The sequence below is a fragment of the Diceros bicornis genome, chromosome 31, assembly GCF_020826845.1.
Source record: "Diceros bicornis minor isolate mBicDic1 chromosome 31, mDicBic1.mat.cur, whole genome shotgun sequence".
NCBI classification, from domain to species: domain Eukaryota; kingdom Metazoa; phylum Chordata; class Mammalia; order Perissodactyla; family Rhinocerotidae; genus Diceros; species Diceros bicornis.
This window is the reverse complement of record NC_080770.1, coordinates 24028233-24049593: the sequence shown is the minus strand read 5'-3', so window position 1 is coordinate 24049593 and position 21361 is coordinate 24028233. Positions and strand designations below refer to the sequence as shown.

The 21361-nt window shown below is 44.2% G+C and overlaps 1 pseudogene; it reads right to left on the bottom strand.

Moving 5' to 3' along the window:
• Positions 1 to 10751: 10751 nt before the first annotated feature.
• Positions 10752 to 11432, bottom strand: LOC131395463 (small ribosomal subunit protein uS12-like; annotated as a pseudogene).
• Positions 11433 to 21361: the final 9929 nt, after the last annotated feature.

Genomic DNA, 21361 nt, shown 5'->3' with positions numbered 1-21361 from the left:
TATACCTCAATAAAGTTGTTAAAAGAAAACAACAACAAAACTGAGTCCAGACTGTGAAAAAAGAGCCCAGGGGAGAGGGGAGTAGGCGGGAAGGAATGGGCTCATCTTGGGCAGGTGTTCTCAGGGAAGGACGTAGGCCCTCTTCTGCCTCTCTTGCCCACCCTTGGCCACCCAGAGATTCTCATTCTGATTCTGATATGTGCCCCTCCCCACTCCGCAGCTCACTGCTGGAGGAGAGGGGGGATGCCTCATGCTGAATCAGCCCAGCTGCAGGGCCTGGGCTTGGAAAGAATGGAGGTTGCAGACATAAAGGGTGGACCCACCGTACCCAGCAGCCTGGAGGCTGGAGGTGCCTTGTGACAAGTCTGCTTGTTGGGGTGCAGGGAAAATGCTGGAACATGTTGGGACCCAGGCAGCTTTGCTGTGAACACTCCTTAACAGAACTTGGCAAATCTAGAGGTGCCTCACTGCCTGTGCAAATGGGCAGAGGTTTATGGTAAGGCCACTTAGGGTGGGCTGCTGGCCCGAAATTGCCTTGCCATGCCCAAATCCTGGCATGACCAGCAGCAATATAATACCTCAAAAAGGAGGCAGCATTGGGGGCTAGGGAGGACAGCGGGTGTGGTGACACCACAGGAGCAGCTCCTTGGAGGGTCTTGGGGAGAACAGGCTTTGTGGACTCTGGTCCCAAGGGACACGACTGAGTGTCCCCGTCTACCTGCTGGCAGCAATGGTGAGCGATGACCAGGACCAACTTATGGAAACTTCAAGGGAACCTTAGCAGTGTGGGGAAAGGGGACATTTGTAAAAGACTAGATCTGCTGCCATGGAGCAGAGTCTTGAGGTTTGAGATATTTATGTAACATAAGCTCATTTGTTCCTTCAGGAACCTTTGCTGAGGGCCTTCAATGAGTCAGATGGTGGTTTAGTCACTGGGGGTAAAGCAGGGCCAAGACAGGCCCTGCTACCATGGGACTTCCTTCTGTGACAGCCACATCCTGTCATTTAACCTGGAGGTGTTGTGAAGGAAGACAAGGAAGGGTGAAGGGGTGGAGAGCTACTGCAGTTGGGGTGGTCAGAGCCCCTCTAAGGAGGTGACACTTGAGCTCAGCCCTTGTACCCATGGGCTGGAGAAGCCTGGAACATGCTGGCTATGGGACAAATTCCTAGCAGGGCAATTTCAGGGTCAAAGAGCATAAATATTTTTCTGTTGTTGAGGAAGATTCGCCCTGAGCTACCATCTGTGCCAGTCTTCCTCTACTTTGTATGTGGGTCATCACCACAGCATGGCTTGATGAGCCGTGCGTAGGTCTGTGCCCGGGATACGAACCCACAAGCTCTGGAGCATGCGAACTTCACCACTACGCCACCAGGCCGGCCCCAAAGAGTGTAAATATTTTAAGGCTTTTGATAAATACTGCTAAATTATACTCCTGAAAGTTTCCTAGGTTGCCTTTTTAAAGAAAGGGGGGAAATGCTATGTGTTTTAGGAGTGCTTCAGAGAGTTGAGAGAGAGTGTGTGTGTGTGTGTGTGTGTGTGTGTGTGTGTGCGTGTGTGTGTGTTGTGGGCAATGTCTCCAAATGCCACCTCAGATGGGATGGTTCAAGTTCATTTCCCGCTCATGTCAGACCTAAGATTATAGGAGCTAAACATTGTAGTAATTGAAACACCAGTCAGAGAGACCTGCATTTATGTCCCAGCTCTACCGCTCATTGGCTCTGGTGTGACTTTGGACAACTTTGCCTAAAGCTGTGTAAGCCTGTTTTCTCATCTGTAAAATGGGCCTTCTGATAATGCTTAGATCAAAGGGTTATGTGAAGGTTAGACAAGACAATAGAAGTGAGGCACTTCCCAGAGTACTCAGCACATAGTAAGTGGTTGTGATTTTTATTCTGCTAGATCAGCAGCAGGGGGGGCTCAGGAGCAGCCCCCAGCACAGGGGCAGTGTGCTCCCCACGTGGACATAGAGATGGCACACACCTGCTCTGTGCCTCCTTCCAGACATCGCATCAGTCATAGCAGTTCAACCGTCGTCCGTTAAGATTTCCTGTCTGGCCAAGGTTCCCTCCCCGGGTATGAGTTAACCCAACTTTAAAAGACCCCAAATGATGTGCGTGTCTGTGTGTGTGTGTATGTAATTTTCTTCTCCTAGAAAGGAACAAGGATTTTCCCACACTCTCCTAAGCAAAACCAGCTGAGCAGAGTGAGCTCAAACTTCTCAAAAACAATTCACCTCTGCTCTTAGACCAGATATGGAATGTTTCAACCCTAAGGTATCCTTGTCGGGGGATGTGTCTGAAAAACCACAAGTGATTTGGAGCCGTGTCAGCGTGGAATCATCAAGAGCCCGAACACTCTTCAGCTATGGACCTGGAACTTGGGCATGAAATGTTCTGCCTCTGCTCTCTTCACATACTTTCTATTGTGCACATCAACTTCTCACATTCACTCTTGTCTCTAAATGTCCCAAGGTCCCCGGACTCAGCGATCATGTCTCAACAGTTCTTTAAGCTTAACACCGAAAGATCTGTTGCCCACTCATCGTCTGCCCTCCCCTCCCCACCTCAGGGTAAGGTGTCTACAGGGAGGAACCGCTAATCTGAAAAGTGCTTCTGAGTTGTCATGAGCAACGGTTCCCAAATACTGATCTGTGAACCAAGTTTTCACCCATCCCTAGTGAGATAAGATAAATAAGAACAATTCAGAGAGGTTTTCGTAAAGCTAAATGTAATCCCTTTTTAACTCTTTTTTTTTTTTTTTTTGCTAAGGAAGATTTGCCATTGCCAATCTTCCTCTTTTTTTTTTTTTTTTTTTTTTGCTTGAAGAAGATCAGCCCTGAGCTAAGATCTGTACCAATCTTCCTCTATTTTGTATGTGGGTCGCTGCCACAGCATGGCTGACAAGTGATTTAGGTCCACGCCTGGATCTGAACCCTGAACCCGGGCCACTGAAGCAGAGCGTGCCAAACTTAACCACTATACCACCGTGCTGGTCCCCTGTTTTTAACTCTGAATGATGTCCTCTTGATTTTTTTTCGAATACTCTTTTATGAAATTTAGTGAAAATAGATGGAGGTGAGTTGTGTTGGGTTTTTCTATACTGTTCTTACTTGGCAAAATATAAGTTGGCAAAATAAAAAGTTGGCAAACTTATGCTCATCAAAATGTATTTTCAGATTTTCCTGGTCTACAAACTCCAAAAGTCTAGGAATCACCTGGAAAAGGAGCCAAGTGCAGGAACTGAAGGTAATGTAGACAAATTGGATACCTGCTCTGGGCTGTGCTAGGACAAGTCATTTCAGCTCATCCTTACAACAACTCTGGAGAGGGAGATGGTATCTCCATTTGATGGATCAGGAAGGTGAGGCTTCTAGAGGTTAAGTGACTTGCCCAAGGTCACTCAGCTAGGAAAGGGGAGGAGAAAGCCTGAGATTTGAACCCAGGCTGCCTGAAGCTAGATCCAGAGTCCCCTCCTCCACCTTGCAGTATCTATTCCTCAATTCCCACACACAATGGGAGATTCAGAAAAGCATCTAAAATTGACGTAGGTGTAAAGCCTTATTCAGAAGCCACTGTGAATAAATACAGTCATAGATTAAGAACAATCCTTCCATCCACAAACTAGAGAGAGAGAGAGAGAGAGATGAACTACCGTGTTACATGGTTGATGCACTTTCAATAAACACACTGGCTGAAATTATGAAAATGTTAAGTGCTGAAACGTCGGGGACCGGCTAATTCATAATACAAAGGAGCAGGGGCCGGGGCAGGTCCTGAGCACATTAACAGCCCTCTTCAGACGCCGAGTCCCTAGAACAGGAACTGGACACGGCGGTGGCTGCCTCATTACCAGACAAATGTAGAGAAAGTGACAGTTTTGGGGAAAACAAGAGTGATTAAGGGATGGAAGAATCCATGAGTAAAGATGAAGAAATAATTACGCACAACTTGGCTAACTCATAAATCAAGGACGATCATTCCATCTACCAACACCAGCAAGGTGAAAAGAATCAAAGAGAAAGATGGGCTATTTAATGTGCATTTAAAAGTGAAACAATGCTAGGAATTAAGAGAGTGCTAAAAGCTGAAAGTCAGGGACGAGCGGACTCTGTGAAAAATCACCTCCCAAGGGGAAGCGGCCAGAATCCCAGGGGGTTGAGACACCACCAAGATTGGACAAAACGTCGGAAAAGGTGCAGTGGGAAGCAGCCCCGCTCTGGGCCTGATGGGAGAATAGGATGTGCCCTGAGTCTTTTCCCTGCCTCCTCTGACTGCTTCCACGCCTCTCTCCCTCCTCCCCTTCCTCAGGAAGATAGGCTGGCAATTTGAAGAGGAAAACAGTGTCAACAAATATCGCAAGGTGTCATAATATAAGCCCGGCTGCGTTTGATTTGGGGCTGTGGCAGAGAAGCACTAATTATCCTCAAGAAACCAGTCCCACGACAGAGCGATCCTGGGGACGGAGCAGCCCCTCATGGCCTCTCCTCTGGAGCCCTGTAGGGGATCGGGTGACCCAGGCTTATTTATCCAAAACCAGCTGTCACAGGATTAGCTGCCGGCACAGGGGGGTTCCCTAGCACAGCAGAAAGAGGAAGGCAAAGTTTCGGCAGAGTTTTGGCCTCTTCCACCACTGGGATCATCTTCCACCTGTGCGTGGTTTTTTAGCAATCCCTGAAAATGCCTTAGGAGAGCCTGAGCCCTGATGCCCAGAGGATAGAAGACCAAGGTTTCTTCTGCTTTCCACTGGGATCAATCAAACCACTTGGCCCAACCTGTGAAGAATGGGTTCTGGTCCTGAAATGCCTCATGAGGAGAAGAGGACAGGTGGGACCGGAGGCCAGAGGTTCAATTGTGGGTTTGGGAAGAGTCTAGTACTTAGAAAGAGATTTGAAGGGGGCGGGTGAAGGGTGGCTCCTTCTTGTGAACGCACTGAACATGGAGGAAAAATCAAAATGCAACAGAGAGATGGAAAAACATAGAAACCTGGTTGAGCTTGTGTTATAAGCCCTCTGGGACCTAATTCCAAGTTTCTTCCATTGTGGTGCATATTACTGGTGCTCCACATAGGTGAATCATCGGCAGTGCAATTAAATAAACATAAGAACAATGCAAGGAATAGAAAGGCTCAATAAAAAAATGGGACATCGAGGGGCCGGCCCGGTGGCGCAAGCGGTTAAGTGCGCGCGCTCCGCTGCGGCGGCCCGGGGTTCGCTGGTTCGGATCCCGGGCGCGCACCGACGCACTGCTTGGTAGGCCATGCTGTGGCGGCGTCCCATGTAGAGTGGAGGAAGATGGGCACAGATGTTAGCCCAGGGCCGTCTTCCTCAGCAAAAAAAGAGGAGGATTGGCGGATGTTAGCTCAGGGCTGATCTCCTCACAAAAAAAAAAAAAAAAAAAAAAAAAGGGACATCGAGGGCAACAAGAAGCTAAATAAAGCACATGGCTTAAATTATAAGCTTATTGAGGACAGGGAATCTACAAATTCTGTAGAATTTCTTCCCATGGCGCTCTGAGCATCTAAGGGATAAATGACGCCAGTTACAAAGTCAAGCATTTTAAAATAGTGACAACCCCCACACGGTGTGTTTCAGTCCTTTTTCAGTTTCTCACTTCAGTCTCTTAGGGATTTTTTTCCCTCATAAAACGGATAGTCCAAGTTTTTAGTCTGACATGCTTCTCAGAATGGCCTGTTGGCTTTAAATAAGCTAAAGAGAAAGTAATATAATACCCCCGGTTTGGAACATAGAGTCCAGCCGTTGACGATGGGGCCAAGTGGCCTGACTGGAGAGTGGTTGAACCCTGGGCTCTTCATCTCAAGGGCCATCTCTTTGTGCTTGCGTCCATTCCCTGAACCAGTGGTCATCGAGCACAGACTGTGGGTACAAACGGTGCTGGACTTTGGGGGAGAAATGAAAACACGCAGGACACTAGAAATGGAGGCCCTTGAAGACAGGAGGGGTGTAGTATTCATTTTTTTCTATCCCTCAGTGTCTATCCCTGGGAAGAGGGACACTGCAATCCACCACGAGTCACTGACTACTTCGTATAAATGAAGGCTCAGAAATGAGGTTAGCGTAAGGGTTTAGAGAGAGAGAGAGTAAGAGAGCACGGGTCTGCAGAATGATGGAGCATGATCCAGGGTGAGGAGGAGAGGGCCATACTGGGAAGACTAGAGGAACTGACCATAAGCCAATATAACCTCGTTAATTAATTAAACATATACACACATGCACACCACACAGAAGACAAACTCAGTGACAAGGCACCTTACTGGAATCAAGGATAAAAGATATGAGCCCAGACTTTTAGGGTTATTGTGTGCGTGCGAGCACACAGGAGGCAGAGAAACGTGAACAAATATCTAGAAAACTATGTGACAATTGTTACGATAAAGTTTAAAAAAGGGATAATGGATGAAATTTAAAAATGAACTGTGGATTAGAAAATGTATTTGTGCCTGTGTTAAATATCCTGATTTTGATAACTATACTGTAGCTCTGTAAGAGAACTGTCCTGATTTTAGGAAAAATATAGTGAAGTATTTGGGGGTTAAAAAAAAAGTTTTTCAAAAAGGCACGGTAGGGGGGCCAGCCCAGAGGCTCTGCGGTTATGTGGGCGTGCTCCGCTTCAGCGGCCCAGGGTTCGCAGGTTCGGATCCCAGGCGCTGACTGACGCACCGCTTGTCAAGCCATGCTGTAGCGGCGACCCATATAGAGGAAGATGGGCATGGATGTTAGCTCAGGGCCAATCATCCTCAGGCAAAAAAAACAGAAGGATTGGCATTGGACGTTAGCTCAGGGTTGATCTTCCTTACACACACACAAAAAAAGGCACAGTAGTCTTCACAGAAATCGAAATAGAATGATGTACACTTGAAATTTATATAATGTTATAAACCAATGTTACCTCAATAAAACTTAGTTAAATAGGAATAAAAAATGAAAAGTCACGTATACAACATCTGAAGAGCACAGAGGATGAAAGACTGACTCCAAGGGGTGAGGATGGAAAGGAAGAGAATAGACAGCAGCTTCACCAAATATTTGACATTTAAATACAATGTGAAAAACAGCGAAGGAGTTCATGAGAAGAAGAGAGTTGGAGAGGGATGCCAGGAAAAGGTGACAGCAGGAGCAAGGGTATGACATAAAAGCACAAAGGAGCATGGCCTTAAAGAAGGGAAACCTTAAAGAGGGAGGCCTCCCCGCGGTTTCCAATATGTGAGGAGGAACGTGGACGAGAACATAGACGGGACAGGACTCTGAAGGGGCTTTGGGCTAGTGCAGTGCAGCCTCTGAAATTGCAAAGTCAAAAGAAATTCCTCCGTAGACACAATTCTTATCTGCAAAACAGCCACTGTCTGTCTTGTGAGACAGAGCAGATGCATGTAATGCGTGCAAAAAAAGGCTCAAGAGCATTTTGAGGAAACAGTTTTAAAAGTCAGGATCAACTGAGCTAAGAAGAGCTCAGAATTGGGTTGGGTAAACTCAGTTTCACAAACGTTTATGAGCAACTGCTCTGTGCAGGCGTTGTGTTGGACCCTGGGGATAGAGAGACAAAAAGATGTGGCCCCCACACCCAGGGTGGATCACAGGCTGGTAATCAAGAAGAGCTTCTTAGACAAAGTGAGCTCAGAGTGAAAGAAAAGGGATGTGGATTGACAACCAGCCAGACCTCCATGGGCTTGGCTTCTTCAGGCCTACTGTTGACCTCCACAGGCTGTGTTTGGCCTCTACTCTGGTTAGTACCCAGGCATTAGTACATTGATGTTAGGAGGGAAGGCCAGAATGGAAAGGCCATTTGGTGGCCAGCAGAGGTAAGAAGGGTCTTCTAAATTGAAGATAATTGACCTGCACTTAGCCAGAGTGACAAATCTGTTGGAGGAATGTAAAGAAATTAAATTGGTCAAGAAAATTAGAGGTCGGTCTCATTCATTAAACTAGATGCAAAAATCCTAGAAATTGAGCTCAGCAGTGTATAGAAAAGATAATGCATCATGATCGAGTTGCGTTGATCCTAGGAATGCAAGAGTGATCTAACAGTAGAAAAGCTATTAATAGAGGGTGTGAGGGTATGAGTGCATGTGTGTGCAAGTGTGAGTGCGTGTGCAAGCCAGAGACACTGCGTGTCTCAGAGCTGGGGCTGAAGACACTGATCACATTGCATTAAAAAAAAGAAAATTCAAAAAAGAAAAATGAAAAGCTGTTAATGTAATTCACCACATTAATGGATAAAGGAGAAAAACTGTATGATTATCTAAACATTTGTAGAAAAAAGCATTTGCTAAAACTTACCACCAATTCATAAAGAAATTTCCTACCTGATAAAGAATTTTTACCAAATAATTACAGCAAACATCATTCTTCAAGGTGAAATGTTTGAAGTATCCCTTTTAAAATCAGCACCAAGACAAAAATGTCCCCATCAACTTTTCTTTGCAGCATTTTACTTGAGGTCCTATCCAGTGCAATAAGAAAAGAAAAGAAATAAAATGTATAGGTTTTGGAGAGAGAGAAACAAGACTGATATCATTATAGATAACATAATTGTTTACTTAGAAAACACAAAAGACTTTATAGATAAATTGCTGGAATTAATTTTTAAAAGTTTAACAATGTGGATGATTAATATAAATTGACAGCATTTCTATACCCAACCAAAAAACAGTAAGAAAGCATAATTTTAAAAGACGCCAATTATAATAGCAACCATGTTTATTACTTTGGAATAAACATGATGTAAGAAGTGGAAGACTTTTATAAATAAAAAAGTAACTTTATTGAAGGACATTACATAAGACAAGTAAATGGAGAGATGAGCCATGTTCATGGATAAAAAGTCATAATATGAAAATAATGTCAATTCTGTTTAAATAGACTCATAGAGTCAACTCAACTCAAGTCCTTATCTCAAGAGGGCTTTTCAAGTAACTTGACAAGCTAATTCTAATATTTATATGGAAGGGCAGAGTCCTAAGAGTAGCCAAGCCATTTCTGAAAAAAAGAATAAGGGGGAAGGCCCTTCTCTACCATATATAAAAACATGATATAAAACCATAGTAAGTAATATAGTGTGATAAAGGTACAGAGCCAAATTGACCAATGGAATTGAACAGAATGCGCCAAAACAGACCTATATGTATATGAAATCTGATTTATGACAGAGATGGCACTGCCAGAGAAAGCACAGGTTATCAAATCGATGGGACCCACAATTTATTATTCACATGGGGAAAAATAAAAGATGAATCCTTATCTCACGCCATATCCAAAAGTAAACTCTGTGTGAATTAAAAGCAAAATGTACAAGGCAACACTTTAAAATTTTTAGCAGAAAATATAGAAGAATTTCTTTATGATATCAGGAGAGAGAAGGATTTCTTACACAGGGGACAAAAAGTACTAACCATAAAATAAAAGACTGATATATTAGACTACATTAAAAATAAGAACTTCTTTGATCAAAACACATCTTAAAGAAAGTGAGAAGACAAGCCACAAAGTGGGAGAGGATGTCAGTAATGCACGTAACTGACAAATGAATATATAAGACACTTTTCCTCAGCTGTCTGCATGCTTATTTCCTTGTCTCCTTCAGATCTTTTGCTCAAATGTCGTATTTTTAATAAAACCTTCCCTGACTACTGTTTTAAAAATTGCGAGCTCACCACCACTCCCTGCCCTGCCTATTGCCCTTTCCTGCCTTATTTTTAGCCATAACATTTATCATTACCATACATTCTATATATGTAACTACAAGATTTGATTCCTGCCACCCCCTCTCCTCAGTAGACTATACACCCCCAAATGAGACCAGGAATTTTGGTCTATCTTGCTCACTGCTGTATCCCAGCGCATAGAAGAGTGCCTGGCACATGGCAGGTGTGCAATAAATATTTATTGACTAAACAAACTCCTACAAATCAGTAATAAAATTACCAACAACCCAACAGAAAAACCAGCAGGGCTGGCCCCGTGGCGTAGCAGTTAAGTGCGTGCGCTCCGCTGCTTACGGCCCGGGTTCGGAACACAGGCCTGCACCGACGTACCACTTCTCCGGCCATGCTGGGGCCGTGTCCCACATACAGCAGTTGGAAGGATGTGCAGCTATGACATACAACTATCTGCTGGGGCTTTGGGGGAAAAAATAAATAAATAAAATTATCAAAAAAAAAAAAACCAGCAAAAGACTTAAACAGGCATTTCAAAAAGAAAATAAAAACATAACTCATCAATAAACATATAAAAAGATGCTCACATTTATTAATAATCAGGGAAATGCAAATTAAGACCAAAATGAGATACTATTTTATATTCATCAGATTGGCAAACATTAAGAATTCTGACAATACTAAGTATTAGCAAGGATGAGGAGCACAGGAAACTCTTAATACACCTGCTGGTGGGAATGTAAATTATTTCCCTCTTTAGAAAACAACTTGGGATTATCTTGTAAAGGTGCACATGTACCTAGCCTATATGTCAGTTTATGTTTTTTTAGGTTTAACTCTGGAAAAATGCCACGCAAAGTGCAGTCCTCAGACTGGTGACAGTATGTAAGTGATCTGTTATAAGCCATCATAAGACAAGTACAAAAATTGAAAGTAAGCATTTAGAAAACTTTATAGCAACTTGACACTGCCACCCTATATTTATTTTTATTTTGTTAAGCTTTTTTAAATTTTGGTAAAATATATACAACATAAAAATTGACCATTTTAACAATTTATTTTTTTGGCATATGAAAATTTATTACCACCGTGTTTTCACCATTAAAGCTTCCGATCTTGGTCTTTCCTTCTTGCCTTTGCATAAGGCCAAAAGAGAGACATTGGGCTACTTTGACAATCTTAAAGCAGACTCCAGGGCCGGCCCTGTGGCTTAGCGGCTAAGTGCGCGCGCTCTGCTACTGCCGGCCCTGGTTCGGATCCCGGGCGTGCACCGACACACCGCTTCTCTGGCCATGCTGAGGCCACGTCCCACATACAGCAACTAGAAGGATGTGCAGCTATGACATACAACTGTCTACTGGGGCTTTGGGGAAAAAAATAAATAAATAAAATTATTAAAAAAAAGCAGACTCCAGGAATGTCACCAATAGCATGACCTTTGGAACCAAATCCAGCAACCAGAACTTCATCATTTTCCTCAATAAAATTCAAGCAACCATCGTTGGGCACAAAGGCTGTGATTTTTTTCGCCGGTCTTGATCAGCTGCACCCTGACACACTTCCTGATGGCAAAATTGGGCTGTTTGGCTTCAAGCCCTATTTTTTCCAGCACAATTCCCTTTGCATGGGAATCACCTCCAAAAGAGCTGGCCTTCAGAGCTGTGCCCAGATGGGCTTTCTCGTACCGTTTATCATGCCACTTCTGATCTTGTCGGCAGCTATGGAGCTTCCTGGCAGTGTGAAGACCATGACTCTTGCCCATCCCGCTGGTGCCGTGAGCCTGAGCAAAAGAGACATTTTAACCATTTTTAAGTGTACAGTTCAGTGGCATTAAATACACTCACATTGTAGTGGAACTATCACCACCATCCATCCTTAGAACTTTTTTTCATCTTCCTATATTGAAACTCGTACTTATTAAACAATACTCATTCCTCCTGCCCCTACAACTCCTACAACCATTCTACTTTCTGTCTCTATGAATTTGATTATTCTAGGTACCTCATATGGGTGGAATCATACAGTGTTTGTCCTTTTGTGATAATTATTTCACTTAACATAATGTCCTCAAGGTTTATTCTGCATGTGTCAGAATTTCCTTCCTTTTTAAGGCTAAATAATATTCCATTGAATGTATATACCACATTTTGCTTATCTCTTCATCATCAATGGACACTTGGGTTGTTTCCACCTTTTGTCTATTGTGAATAATTGTCATATTTATTGAAATATAATTTATGTCTATTGAATATAATAGTTAAAATTGAGGTTTAGGGGGCAGCCCAGTGGTGCAGCAGTTAAGTGCGCACACTCCGCTGCAGCGGCTCGGGGTTCGCAGGTTCGGATCCCGGGTGCGCACTGACGCATCGCTTGCTAAGCCATGCTGTGGCGGCGTCCCACATAAAGTAGAGGAAGATGGGCACGGATGTTAGCCCAGGGCCAGTTTCCTCAAGAAAAAAGGGGAGGATTGGCATCGGATGTTAGCTCAGGGCTAGTCCTCCTCACAAATAAATAAATAAATAAATAAAAATTGAGGTTTATATCTTGTATGTCTTTGGATTTCTAAAAATTTCATTTTCCAAGTAATCCATTTTTATGGTATTTTACCAAAGTATCTGTCTGTGACAGATTGGAAATTTCATAGAATTTCAGTTCATCCACAGATATTTAAGAAGCACCACCTTGAAGCAAGGGCTTCCATACTTTTCTAAGAACCGTAGTAAGAAAAACTCTTCGTATCACAGCCCAGGACACATGAACGTAACTGAAACAAAGTTTCACGAAGCAATACTTAACCATTTTTACATGAAATGCACTAAGGTAGTTACTGCTCTGTTTCATTTTTTTTTAAATCCTGGTTGAGTTTATTAAATTGATTTCACAGCCCACTAAAGATCATGAATCCCAGTTGGAAAACCAGTGCTCTTGAGAAATTCTTCACATGTGTGTCAGGAGCCGTGTAAAAGGGTATTCTCAGGGTCGGCCCCGTGGCTTAGCGGTTAAGTGCGCGCGCTCTGCTGTTGGCGGCCCGGGTTCAGATCCCGGGCGCGCACTGACGCACCACTTCTCCGGCCATGCTGAGGCCGCGTCCCACATACAGCAACTGGAGGGATGTGCAACTGTGACGTACAACTATCTACTGGGGCTTTGGGGGAAAAAAAGGAGGAGGATTGGTAATAGACGTTATCTCAGAGCCGGTCTTCCTCAGCAAAAAGAGGAAGATTAGCATGGATGTTAGCTCAGGGCTGATCTTCCTCACAAAAAAATAAATAAATAAAAAAAATTTTAAAAAAGTGTATTCCCAGTAGTATTATTCACAAAAGCAAAAAAAAAAAAAAAAGGAAAACAACCCAAACATCCATCAATAGGAAGCTAAACAAATAAATTGTGATATATTCACCTAATAGAATATTACAGGGGCCCAATCAATGTTTATTGAATGAACTAATAAACAGCTGTGAAAATGAAGTACAGCTACGTAAAGCAATTTGGATGAATCTTAGAAATATAATATAGAGTAGATAAAGTGAGTCACAGCTGACTCTATACTGAACAAAACCATTTTTAAAAAGCTAAAACAGCAAGCAAAACTAAACACCATATTGTTTAAGGACACATCCATGTGATAAAACGCTCCTAAAAAGCAAGGCAATGATAAACACAAAATTCAGGGCAGTGGTTACCTCTGGGGGTAGGCAGGGGTGGGATTGGGAAGTTCACAGGTAGCTAACAGAATTGGAAATATTAAGTTGGGCTGTTTACAGATGTTCCTTTTATTATTATGCTTCGTACTTAGATATATGTTGTCTATATTTCATCTAGCAAACATTTTTTAAAAGATAGAAATGAAGTCGATGAAATTGGAGGACAGAGAATTCTACCCCGATTGAGCAAGCCACCTAACTTTTTCATTGATATATCAAAATATCAGTAAAATAGGGTCCCCTGAGCTTCTTCCAAGACTGTGAGAAGACAGCTGATAAACATTTGAGGGTCAGGTTAAAAAGAAGGGTATCAAGGCAAGGTGTAAAATCAGCCATCGTCATTTCCCCTTACGGAGTGGCTGCTTCAGTCTCCTCCTCATAGTCATCAGCAGAGCCCCCTCACCCAACTACTTCCAACAGCCATGGAATGTTCTTCTGCATCCCTAAATGTTGGTTGCTCTTAGAGTTCTGGGTTGGGGGTCTCGGGGAAGCAGCAGAAGACTACAAGCCCCTCAAGAGCAGGGGCTAAGCCTTAGTCCTCTCCTGATTTCTCATCTTCAGCCCAGTGCCTGTGCAGAGTAGGTATTGGGTGGTTGTTTCCCGTATGAATGAATGAAGCACTTAATGAAAGCATAAATGGCTATTGCAATTAAGCTCAGGATGCTATACGGTCTCTGTCGTTGCCCGTGTATGAGATTATTTCAGGCTGTTCTGACTCATCGTCTAACCTGAGACATAGGAACGGGCATGGCTTCCCAAAAGGTATTTATGAATTGAAGATCTGAGGGAGAAGGTAAGATGAAGTCACAGGATAAAAGCAGGAAAGCAGTCAGCTGTAAAATAAAAAAGAAATATTGGGAATTTTTAAGGTCTAATTGGGCATATCAGTAAGTTGGTGGTTAGCCTTTTTATCCCCACTTTAACTTTTGTCATCATTAATCACAGTGTCATGAGCAGATTGCAGTGGTTAAGAGCATGGAATGTGGAGGCACTGTCTGGGTTGAATCCTGGTTCCTCCACTTACTGGGTAAGCTTGGGGCAAATTACTTAACCTCTCTGTACCTCAGTTTTCTCATCTGTAAAACGGAGATAGTAATAGCACCTACTTCATAGAGTTGTAACGACAACAAGTGTGAACATCTCTTTGACATTCACAAAGAGAACAGGGCCTGGCACACAGCAAGCACCCTATCAGTGTCGTTAAATAAAATCCTTACCCAGATTGACAAACACACACTCGTGTGCCCACATGCCTCCTGCACTCTTGGTGTCAGTTGTCGTGTGGGTACTCAGACTTCCACCGTGGGAAAGCAATTTCCGTGGCCTTGAGACAGCCCTTGAGAGGTGTCATCTGTATGGAGCTTTGCCATAGGACCCTTTGTTTAGCGCACTTGAAGTCCTGTTGTCCTTGTGACATCTTCTAAGATGATAGCCTTTAACGGATATGGATTCCTGACATGTTTCCTTCATAACGCCTATCCCATCATTCTTTCTTTCCCATTCTCGCTGTCTCAGCTGCCTCTACCTTCTTGCGTTGTCCCAACAGCCTCCTGACAGATTTCTCTGCCTCCAGTCTCTGCTTCTGCCAGTTCATTCTTGGCCTTGGGGACACACTAAATCTTCCTCAAACAACCCTTTGCACATCAGTCTCACTGCCCCCCCTTTGTGGTCAGATTCCTTAGCTTGACTATCAAGACCTCTATAATTGACTCTAACCTCGCTCTCTCATTGTTTCTGTCTACTTTCCTTTACAAACTATATATTTTTTGCAGTCAAATCAGTCTATCCATTGTCTCCATGCTGGTCATATCCACCCAGATAACACCATTTCCTCCACTCCCAAATCTGGAATGCTCTCCTTGTGCCTTTGAGGTCTGAGAGAGAGACTCTAAAAAGTGAGAAAGGGCACCAAAATGGAGATGGGGGAGTATCAAAAACAGACTTTGCAGGCCGGCCCAGTGGCAGAGTGGTTAAGTTCACGTGGTCTGCTTTGGCAGCCCCGGGTTCGCTGGTTCGGATCCCAGGTGCGGACATACTCACCGCTCATCAAGCCATGCTGAGGTCGCATCCCATATAGAAGAACTACAACTCTACAGCTATGATACACAACTATGTATTGGGACTTTGAGAAGAAAAAAGAAAAATAGAGGAAGATTGACAACAGATGTTAGTGCAGGGCCAATCTTCCTCAAAAAATAAAAATACGAAAAAAACAGACTTTGCGTGTCTAACTTGTTCCTTGACTTAGCCATGATACCAGGAATGGGGGAAGGATTCTCTTCTTCCTCCTTCTTCTAGAAAGGTGTTAGAGCATGATGGTTAAGAGCATGGGCTCTGGCTCTGTTACTTCCTGTCTGGGCAAGTTACTTATCTTCTCTGTGCCTCAGTTTTACTGATCTGTAAAAGGGGAGTAGTAACAGTACCTTCTGGCGTGGATGTGCTGGTGTGCCACACAGATCCCTCTTCAAGACTGAGACCCTTATTATCCTAGCTGCACGAGTGTTGGCGGCTGACTGCACACACTGAGTCCCTTCCAGGAATTGCCCTCAACCAAAGGAAGCTGCACTGCCCAAGATTACATCTCCTCCCTGGGGCAGCCTGCAGCCAGTGATGGGTCAACAGGAGGTACAGAAGCCTGGCCTCCTTGCCTTGATTGGACATCCCTAAAGGGCCATCCCAGCCTCTTTTTTTTTTTTTTTTTTGTGAGAAAGATCAGCCCTGAGCTAACATCCATGCCAATCCTCCTCTTTTTGCTGAGCAAGACTGGCCCTGGGCTAACATTCATGCCCATCTTCCTCTGCTTTATATGGGATGCTGCCACAGCATGGCCTGACAAACAGTGCATCCCTGTGCGCCCGGGATCCGAACCCGGTCTGCCAGCAGTGGAGTGCGTGCACTTAACTGCTACGCCATGGGGCTGGCCCTGCCATCCCAGCTTCTGATCTCTCCATAAAATCTACTGAGGCCTCTGTTATGATTGCATCAGAGACCAACTCCTCTCTCTGCCCAGTGCAGCTTCCTTTCCTTCCCCTCACAGCTGTTGTTCCCCAAACTACTCCTCAATAAACTGCCTGCATGCAAATCTACCTCAGAGACTTTGACCCAAGAAACCTGACCGACAACAGTTGGCTGGTCTAAGAAAACAGTCTCAAAAATGGGATTTGGGGGCAGCATCACCTGCTGGCTGACTGGCACCGAAGACCCCATTACTCATGATCAGGAACACTGAGAGCCCCTGGCATGTAGTTAGGGTGCAACTGCTAAAACTTCCACTGGTGGTGAACTGGGATGGGACACAGGTGGATGTTAATGCACTGTGGGTGCAGCATATCAAGCATTTGAGAGGTTCTGGTAAGTACTATTTGGAAAGACTGTAGAATGAGATGGCTGTTGCTGGGGAGTGTGGATGGGGGCAGGGGATTGATTCATTGAAGGAAGACAGTGAAAGGCCCAGAATGATTAATCACCAATATAAGGCAAAGTGTAAAAGCTTGAAGGTATCTTTGGCAGCATATAAAGAGACTCTCATCTCCTGTACCGGAGGGCAGAGAAAATTAAGGATCAGGTCCAGAACTTAATTATAAGAGGAATAGGACTCCAGAGAAGATTGAATTCTCAACTCTAGCAGATCTTCTATGCCAAGGTTAGGGAACTGACTGGAGAGAGTGGGACCCCGAACTCTCATGAAGCTGCAGTCAACCTATCAGTCAGGGCTGCAGTCATCTTGAGGTTCAGCTAATCCTGGAGCATCTGCTTCCAAGCTCACTCACATGGCTTGTGCAAGCCTTAGAAGATCCTTTTTGAAACCCATTCCAGGGCAATTGCTGGTAGGCCTTGGCACCCCGCCATATGTCCTGAGTGTCCTCACAACGTAGCAGCTGGTGGTGGAAGAGAGAGAAAGTGTGTGCACCAGTCTCCCAAGTCAGAAGCCGTAGCCTTGTGTCCTCTAATCTTGGAAGCGCCATCCCATCACATCTGCCATGTTCTGTTCATTAGAAGCAAGCCACTAGGTCCAGTCCACACTCAAGGGGAGGAGAATGCACGAGGGAGTGAGTGCCAGGAGGTAGGGATTTGGGGACCAATTTAGAGGCTGCCTACCACAACCTGGTTGACCTTTACAGGTTCTGGAGATAGCTCATTCCACATTTGAGGATATTGTTCCAACCCATTTACTTAGTGACAAAGAAGACTGTCAGCTTTCATTGGACCCCACAGCAAGAAAGTTCTTGGCAGCAAGTGCAGGCTGTGACGCAAGTGACCTTGTGGTATTAGGGGCATCTATGGTGGAAAAAGACACTGTATGGAGTTTATGGCAAGCTCCAGGACGAATCACAACATAGATCTCTAGGATCCAAGAGCAAGGCCACAACATCTATAATAGAGGATTGTGTATCCCATTCAAAAAACAGCAACCTGTGTTCTACTGAGCTCTGATACACACAGAGCACCTGATTATGGGACATTAAGTGACCGTGCAGCCAGAGCTGCCCGTCACAAGCAGGGTTCTGTCAGACTCACCAAGTCATAAAGTCACATGGGCTCAGAGCTCTCCATCATAAGATGGAAGTAGCATATCCAGGATCAAGCCTGAGCAGAGCATGAGGGTACAAGTAAGCTGCATGAGCAGGTGGCTCAGACTCCCATAGCATCCACCACTTTTGCACCAGTACCTCTCCCTCAGTTCACATCTACGGCCACATTGGGATTCCTTTATGGCCAGACGATGAAGAAGGAAAAAGTATGTGGTGCAAACTGAAAATGGACTGTGGCTGCACTATAGCCTGACTCAGTGAGGGGTGGGTGGAGATGGTGGTCCTGAAAGGTAGCAATGATGAGAAATCCTTCAACATGCAAAGCTTTAAATGGTGCAGCTGGTCAACCACTTTGTGTGCAAAGAAAAATGGCCTGAGATTAGAATATATACACACTTATGGGCAGAGGTGATTGGCTTGACGTGTTGGCCAAGGGTCTGGAAGGAGAAAGATTGGAAGATTAAGGACAAGGTGATCTGGGAAAGAGGTTGGTGGATGAACCTATGGGACTGCTCATGAAGTATGAAGCATGTTAACACCCATCAAAGGGCATCCACCATAGAAGAAACACTAAACAATTAAGTAGACAGAATTTCGCAGGTAGTTGATGTCAGCTAGACTCTGTCATCAGTCACCTCCAACGCTGGCGTAACGGCTTATAAACAAAGTAGCTATAGTGGCAGGAAGAGAAGCTGTGCATGGGCCCCAGAGCATGAGCCCACTTGGCAAGGCCGATCTAGCTACTCTTGCTGCCAAATATCAACCTACCAGTAACAGAGACCAACACTGAGCACCTTACATGGCACCATCCCTCCAGGAGAGCAACCAGAACTGGATGGAAAATTGATTACATTGTAACCCTTCCACTGTGGTAGAGGCAGCAGATGGAGCTAATACACATTCCATGCATGAATTTGTCTTTCCTGACTACAAGGCCTCAACTAACACCTCTATCTGAGAACTTACAGAGGGTGTGATACACTGGAACAGAATCTCACATAATGCTGTATCAGACCAAGGGATCCCTAAGGGAGGTGTGGCTGCGGACACAGGACCATGAGAGCCACTGGTCTATGACATATGCACCACCCAGAAGCTGATGACCACACGGAGTGATGGAATGGTCTTTTGAAAGTACAGGTGAGGTACCAGCTTGGAGATGATGCCCTGTGAAGATGGATGCCATCCTCCAGGACATAGTTTAGACCCTAAATCAATTATCATTATACGGTGCTGTGAACCAAGTAGGTAGAATACATGGGTCTGGGGACCAAGGGTTGGAAATAGGAGTGTCTCTGCTTATCATTACTCCCAGCGACCTCAGCTCTAGGAGCCTAGAGGTCTTGGTTCCTAGAAGGTTCCTTCTCTCAGGGATACGGTGATCCAATTAAACTTCTCTTCAAGTTTCTTGTGCCAAGAGACCAGCAGGCAAGGAAAGGAGTCATCATCCTGGCAGGGGCAATTGACCCTGATCATCAGGAGGAGGTAGGACTGCTCTTATAAAATGGGAACAAAGAAGAAGACATTTGACACCAGATGATCCACTGGAGCATCTCTTCAAACTCTCTGCCCCATATCGATAGCAAATGGACAAACGCAGCAACCCCAGCCTGAGGCTAAGCAAGCTGCCTAACCAGCAGAGGGGCTAACCTAGAGTGCACAGAGAGGAGGGAGCAATGAGTAGGAGTAGCCCGGAGTTGGGGCCGCTGTCTGTCCTACCACCTCCCTCTTCCATGTTTCCCCAGAAAAAGAATCCTGGAGAAGCTTCTAGAGGAGGCAAACTTACTATACTAAGCAAGTGGATCTGAGCACAAGGTGGGGACTGTAGTGGACACTGGTGTACTGCACACACCCCTTTCCGTCTTGAGGGCTGAGGCTTTCATTCCCCCAGCTTCCAGAAGTGTTGGTTGCTAAGAACTCACAGTTCAGTTCCTCTCCGGGCATTGTCCTCAGTCAAAGGAAGCTGCTCTACCCAAGTTTACACACTCTCCCTAGAGGCAGCCTGCATCCAATGACTTGCCAATGAGGAGGTAGATAGTTCAGCCCCCTTGCTTTAACTGGGACGACTCTGAAGGGCCGTCCTAGCTCCAGAGCTCCCCATAGGATCTGCGAGACCTCTGTTGTAACTGCTTAACACTCAACTCCCTCTACTTAAACTGATGTCCCTCACCCTTCACAGGTGTTCCTGAGAGCATCTCCACTTCCTGCATGCAGGTCTCTGCCTCAATATCCATTTCCCGTGGAACCTAACACTTTCACACAGAGTCGTTATAAGAATTAAATGCATTAGTGTCTGGAAAGGGTTTGGAATAGTGCTGACACAGTAAGCACTGTGTAAGTGCTTATTATTATTACCCTCTCTGATACTATGTAGTGTCCTGCCCTCATTCCTTAAATCTACGTTAGTTCTATTACTTCTACGGATCAGAATCTTCCACTGCGGGGTCCATGCACCACTGGTGATACTGGAAGTGATTTTAGTTATTTTAGGTAGTATATTGACAAATTATTTCAATTGTTCTGAATTAATTGTTATTTACTTTTTACTTCAAAATAGTTTTAGATTTACAGGAGATTGCAAGAAAATGAACAAGTCCCATGTGCCCTACTCCCAATCTTCCCCACTCTTCACATCTTACACAACAATAGTACCACATCAAAACCAAGAAATGGGTATTGGTACAATCCATAGAGTTTATTCAGATCCCATCAGTTTTATACGTACTCATTTGTGTGTGTGTGTGTGTGCGTAGTTCTATGCAATTTTATCAATATGTACAGCCTGGTATAACTACCACCACAAGCAAGATACTCAATTGAAACATCACCTTAAGACTCCCTTATGTTACCTCTTTATGGCCATAAACATGCTCTCTCCCCTATCCCTCAACTCTGTTCTTCATTTTTAAAATTTTCTCTTTTCAAAAATGTTATATCAATGGAATCATACAGTGTATAACCTTTTGGGATTGGTTTTTTTCACTTAGCATAATTTCCTTCAGGCTCATGCAAGTTGTTGTGTGTATCATTTCATTCCTTTTTACTGCTGAGTAGTATTCCATGGTATGGATGTACCACAATTAGTTTAACCACTCATCTATTAAAGGACGTGTGGGTAGTTTCCAGTTTTTTGGCTATTACAAATAAAGCTGCTATGAATATTCATGTACAAATTTCTACATAAAAATGTCTTCCTTTTTTCTGGAATAAATGCCCAAGAGAGTAATTGCTGGGTTGCACAGCAAGTCCATTTTCAGTTTTGAAAGGAACTGGCAAACTGTTTTCCAGAGTGGCTCTACCATGTTACATTTGCACCAGCAATGCAGGAGTGATCCAGTTTCTCTGCATCCTTGCCAGTTTGCTGTTCTCACTATTTTTCATTTTAGCTGAATTTTCTTTATGTATATTACTCATATTTATGGAAAATGATACTGGTTTTGCTTTTACAGCAGTGA